Source organism: Bison bison, unplaced genomic scaffold, assembly GCF_000754665.1.
Source record: "Bison bison bison isolate TAMUID 2011002044 unplaced genomic scaffold, Bison_UMD1.0 scf7180017864471, whole genome shotgun sequence".
Classification (NCBI taxonomy): domain Eukaryota; kingdom Metazoa; phylum Chordata; class Mammalia; order Artiodactyla; family Bovidae; genus Bison; species Bison bison.
The window spans coordinates 3,558,019-3,564,498 of record NW_011495032.1 but is presented as its reverse complement, the minus strand read 5'-3'; positions in this window follow the sequence as shown (position 1 = coordinate 3,564,498).

The following is a 6,480-nucleotide window of genomic DNA, read 5'->3' as shown; positions in this document are numbered from 1 at the left end:
AGATATTAAGAAGAGGTGGCAAGAATACACAGAAGAATTATGCAAAAAAGATCTTCATGACCCAGATAACCATGATAGTGTGATCACTCACCAAGAGTCAGACATCCTGGAATGCAAAGTCAAGTGGGTCTTAGGAAGCATCACTACCAACAAAGCTAGTGGGGGTGATGGAATTCCAGTTGAGCTATTTCAAATCCTAAAAGATGATGCTGTGAAAGTTTGGCACTCAATATGCCAGCAAATTTGGAAAATTCAGCAGTGGCCACAGGCCTGGAACAGGTCAGTTTTCATTTCAATCCCAAAGAAAGGCAATGCCAAAAAATGTTCAAACTACCGCACAATTTCACTCATCTCACATGCTAGCAAACTCATGCTCAAAATTTTCCAAGCCAGGTCTCAACAGTACATGAACCATGAACTTCCAGATGTTCAAGCTGGTTTTATAAAAGGCAGAAGAACCAGAGATCAAATTGTCAACATCCGTTGGATCATCAAAAAAGCAGGAGAGTTCCAGAAAAACATATAAAGCAGATGTTTTTCAGGAACTCTCCTGCTTTTTTGACTACACCAAAGTCTTTGACTGTGTGGAGCACAACAAACAGTGGAAAACTCTTAAAGAGATGGGAATACCAGACCACTTGACCTGTCTCCTGAGAAATCTGTATGCAGGTGAAGCAGCAGGTAGAACTAGACATGGAACAACAGATTGGTTCCAAATCGGGAAAGGAGTACGTTAAGGCTATATATTATCAACCTGCTTGTTTAACTTATATGCAGAATACATCATGAGAAATGCTGGGCTCGATGAAGCACAAGCTGGAATCAAGATTGCTGAGAGAAATATCAATAACCTCAGATATGCAGATGACACCACCCTTATGGCAGAAAGCAAAGAAGAACTAAAGAGCCTCTTGATGAGAGTGAAAGAGGAGAGTGAAAAAGTTGGTTTAAAACTCAACATTCAGAAAACTAAGATCATGGCATCTGATCCCATCACTTCATGGCAAATACATGGAGAAAAAATTAAACAGTGAGAGGCTATTTTTGAGGGCTCCAAAATCACTGCAGATGGTGCTTGCAGCCCTGAAATTAAAAGATGCTTGCTTCTTGGAAGAAAAGCTTTACCTATCTAGATAGCATATTAAAAAGCAGAGACATTAATTTGCCAACAAAGGTTTGTCTAGTCAAAGTTATGGTTTTTCCAGTAATCATATATGGATGTGAGAGGTGGATTATAAAGAAAGCTGAGAGCCAAAGAATTGATAGTTTTGAACTGTGGTGTTGGAGAAGACTCTTGATAGTCCCTTGGACTGCAAGGAGATCAAACCAGTCAATCCTAAATGAAATCAGTCCTGAATATTCATTGGAAGGACTGATGCTGACGCTGAAACTCTAATACTTTGGCCACCTGATTGAAAGAACTGGCTCATTTGAAAAGACCCTGATGCTGGGAAAGATTGAAGGCAGAAGGAGAAGGGGATGACAGAGGATGAGAGGTTGGATGGCATCATTGACTTGATAGATATGAGTTTGAGCAAGCTCAGGGAGTTGGTGATGCACAGGGAAGCCTGGTGTGCTGCAGTCCATGGGATCACAAAGAGTCTGACACAACCGAGTGACTGAACTAAACTGAAGCGAACTATCTGAGCTCACTTCCACCTTATGTCTACACATAAGGATACAATGAGATGCCAACTGTGCAACAACAAGAGATCTCACCATGCTGGCAACCTGAACGTGGAACTTTGAGATGTCAAATCTCTGCAACAGAAAGAGGGTCCTCACCATGCTGGCAACATGAATTTGGACTTTCATCTCCTAGAACTGTGAAAAATAAACTTCCATTGTTTATAACGCCACCTAGTCTATGGGATTTTGTTATAGCAACCTGATCTAAGACAACAGGAAAGAAACATTTGAACTCTAATAATCAAGGTAACAGTCCTGTTAAATGTTCTGGACTCCCATTAGTACCTTTTCTGGCCAGCACTCAGCACCAGAGAAATCATGTTCAGTCACTCATTCAGCAGACCTGATTGAGTTCCCACTCTGTGCTGGCACCATGCAAAGAACTAGGAATACAATGGTGAGCAAAATACAGACATAGTCACTGTTCTCTTGGCGCCCTGAGTATGAAGGTGTCAGACAATAACTGAATATTTACATGGGGATGTGTCATGACAAAGGAAAAGCAGGGTTCTGTGAGGGCACAGGGCTTGTGTTAAGTACTAAAGTCAAAGGCTGCTGTTACTCACCTCTCATGGAGGCAGTACTGCCACCAAGGAGGATCTTTGGAAATCCGTGGGAGCATTTTTGCTTACATCCCAAAATGATTGGGAGCATTTAGCAGGAGAGGAACAGAGTGTTATCCTAAAGCTCACAGGACAGTCTTCTATACAAGATATAGAAAGTCTCACTTCAAACAAGACTTCTGTACATATTTATGTGTTTAATCATCTGAGCTTGGAACTGAACTCCATTTTACATAGAAACACAAAGTATTTTTGCATGACTTTTAGCATACACAGTAGAGAAGGAAATGACAACCGACCCCAGTATTCTTGCCTGGAGAATCCCAGGGATGGCGGAGCCTGGTGGGCTGCCGTCTATGGGGTCGCAGAGTTGGACACGACTGAAGTGACTTAGCAGCAGCAGCATACACAGAATTTTCCAACAATGTAACTTCAATATAAACTGTGGTGAGGTTACACTTTTGTCAGGTGAGTTTATTTCTCTGCTTCAGTTCTTGTTTTAACAAAAATATGGAATAACAGATTAAAAGATTTAAGACAACAGAGAACTAATAGTTCCCATTCAGCTCAAGCAGACAGATCTTTTATTAGACAGACACTCCCAAGACATGGAAGCAGCCCAGTCCCAAAGGAGTCATCATCCTTAACTCTCTTGGGTTCCCTTTTTATACTTCCTGTTTCCTACTTTTGGTTGTGCCCTGTGCAAAATAGGGCTTGAACCCACCACCAGTCAATGAAAGGAGATGCAAATGGGCACACACTCAAGGCCAGTTGACAATTGCAAGTTGTATACCAGCAGGCTCTTTGTGTGTCTTCCCATAATTCAGCCTGTTATAATCATATGTATATGTTTATGAACCCTTAATGGGCAGGGAGGCCTGGAGTGCTGCAATTCATGGGGTCGCAAAGAGTCTGACAGGACTGGGCTGAGCCACTGAACTGAACTGAATGGGCTCCTAGCTGCCTAAGGTTACTTGAGTAAGTCTCTGTGGTTAGTTTGAATCCACTGTGTGCCTAGGGCAGGTAGTCAGGAGTTGGAAAAGTCTCTGTAGTAACTTTGTAGTGTATCTGCCAGCTCTCCTGGGTGTGTCTGGGTTGGGGTTTAGAGATCAGCTTGCAGCCTTTTCTGCTAGGCCACCCCTCCTTGCTCATGCCTAGCTTCCTACCTAACACCTTATTTTGTTCGCAACTTGAAAGAGACAAGTAACCCTTTGTAGTCTGGACTCAGCCACAAGCAGACGTGCCCGCAGCCGGACTGACTGCCTGGCTTGGAGCCTGTGGGAACAGTGCAGGGTTTCTCAGCCCTGACTGTCCTTAAGAATGATCTGGAGAGCTTCTACAAAGTACTGAAGTCCAGGCCTCACTCCAAAGCAATTAAACCAGAATCTCTGGGAGTAGGCTGGCTTCCTCATTACAAAACACTTCTCAGTTGATTATAATACTTGGCCAAGTGTTGAACATGTTGTTTAGTTTCTTTGATGAATTCATTGTGCGTGCTGAGTTGCTTCAGTCTTGTCCAACTCTTTGTGACCCCACGGACTGTAGCCTGCCAGGTTCCTCTGTCCATGGGATTCTCCAGGCGAGAATACTGGAGTGGGTTGCCATACCCTCCTCCAGGGGATCTTCCCAATCCAGGGATCGAAGCTGTGTCTCTTATGTCTCCTTCATTGGAAGGTGGATTCTTTGCTCACCTGGAAGGCCACCTGGGAAGCCCTTTGGTGAGTTCAGGCTCTACTTAGGCCATATACCTCTCTGTTAGATTTAGAAGAGTGGTTGATTGGATCAATCTCATCTGGCTAGGTAGACCATTCCAGATTTAAGAGGTCATTGATTAGCTTCCTTTTTGGGGGGTTGCAGTTCTTGGTCAACATCATTATATACTCCTTTCTATCCTATTAAATCCACTACTTCTGACAACATATTGACACTTAAAAGATTTAAGTCAACAGTAATTCATTTGCCAGTGCTGAGAATAAGTAAATAAGTAGACTCCACACAGATTTATGTTTGTATTGTACAACACTAAGCACAGTATTGTACAATATGCTTTTGGTTAAAATTTTCTAAAGAGGGAGAGGGAGAGAGTTATTTGTGTCAAGGCACTAAACATTTTTTTTTTTTAAGTTGTATCAAGTTGAGAGGCATGAAAAAACACTTTAACTGTGGGAGGCTACATGTCGGGAGATTGAATCACCTCTGGCTGAGATAGACAAATAATACACACACAAATGTTAAGCGTCCTGGAGAGGAGATATTTGTTTGTAGAACCTGGTCTTGGGCCCTGGCTGTTTTGATTTATTTGATTCATAGTCGTTTTCATCTGACGTCCAAGGTCTGTAAATCACCACCAGGGGGCCCTGAAAGCGTTTCTATCTGGTTTCAAGGACTATAGTCTCTTTCAGTGAGCAGAGCTGATAAAATATCCTCGGTGCAAATTGGAGGGGTGCCTTGGTCCCTGTTTAACATTTGGCTTTCTCCCATGGATACTGTTGCCCAGAACGTAGCAGCAGCTGATGAAATGGCTTTGATGTACTATGTGTTTTACAATTTTTTACTGTAATGTTGAATAATCTTTTATGCCTTGGCTTCTATGTGATGAGCTAAGGTTTTGTGTAAATTTGATATTTGTTGTGGTAAGAAAAAAGATTCTCTTCTTCTTAAATTAAAAGCAAAAAGAAAAAAAAAACTTTTTTCCCTCTACCTTTCTACTGAGCTAAAATAGCTGGGAATTCACAAAGTCTATTCTGAGTGTGTGGTGAGTTTTCTTGACATTCCATTCTTTGCATCAGATCTATCCTGAATTTCCCTTAGTTATATGTCAAGAACCTTGAATTATTTTCAAATGAATAATTAATTGTGGTACCTGCAAGGCAACTGTTAATTGCTCAAAGGGGATATAATTTGTAGCCTTAATTTTTTCAAAAAAATTAATCTGGGCAATTTATTTAAGTTTTTAGAGAAATATTTCTCACAGATAGCTATCAATAGTTTATGCATCATTTAAAAATGCTGTTATTTTTTATTTAAATGATCTCTTTTGGGGAGAAGGAATTCATACTATTTAAAATTAGATAGAGGAAGTAAGGCTCTATTTACTGGGAAGCTATGAAAGATTATTTGTTTATACTGCTTATATTTTGAATTAATTTTTGTAGGTTTAGCATCACTTACCTGAAGTATACGTGGTCTCAAGTATTTTGAAGAATTTTATAGTTTTACTGAAACCTGCATCGAATTCAAAATTAAAATTATGCCAAATACAAATATTTAATAATACATGAAAAGATTCTAGTAAGGCTTGAATAAATATAGAACTAATCCAGAAAGTTCTCTGGCCCTATATTCAATGATAAACAGATAACCACTTGGCAAGAACTGGAAGGAGAGATTCAAGTAACACAGATCTGGTGAGTAGAGAAGTCTTCTGAGACATTGTCCACATTTTAGATTTTATACATATGTGAAATCAGATACTAAATTCTGTTCCATTAAAACTGTGGTTTCCCAAACTCTGAGCTTCCCTGGTGACTCAGACAGTAAAGAATCTGCCTGCAATGTGAGAGACCCCGGTTTGATCCCTGGGTGGGGAAGATCCCCTGGAGAAGGGAATGGCTACCTTCTCCAGCATTCTTGCCTGGAGAATCCCATAGACAGAGAAACCTGGGTGGGCTACAGTCCATGGGGTCATAAAGGGTCAGGCACAACTGAGCAACTAACACTTACACTTCATCTTCTAAGTTGATACATTTAGCAACCTGGAAATTAGAAAAACAGATGTGTAACTGTCAAAATAGATCACTCAAGGTCCAGAATCTAAAGCCCATGGTATTTATTCAAGAAGGAGCCTCTCTGGAATCTTGATCTACCCACACTCCTACGAAGACTGCTGTGATTCTTTTGATTTCTCATCTGCAGAAACCACAGTACTGAGGGCGGGTGAGCAGAGGAGAGTAGCTACAGGGAGTCATGCTGATAAGCAGCCATTGCCACCATTGAGAAGGACACTATAAAGCACATTCAGACTTAAAACAAGAGAGCAATTTTGGACAGTAATTTAGGATCATTGAACACAGGAGTAGTCTTTTATCTTTCATCAGCCTTTGAAAGTGTTACTCTGGTACCACTTTGAAAGTGGTACCAGAGGTTTCTTGAAATAGGAAATGGCAGCCCGCTCCAGTATTCTTGTCTGGGAAGTCCCATGGACAGAGGAGCCTGGTGAGCTACAGTC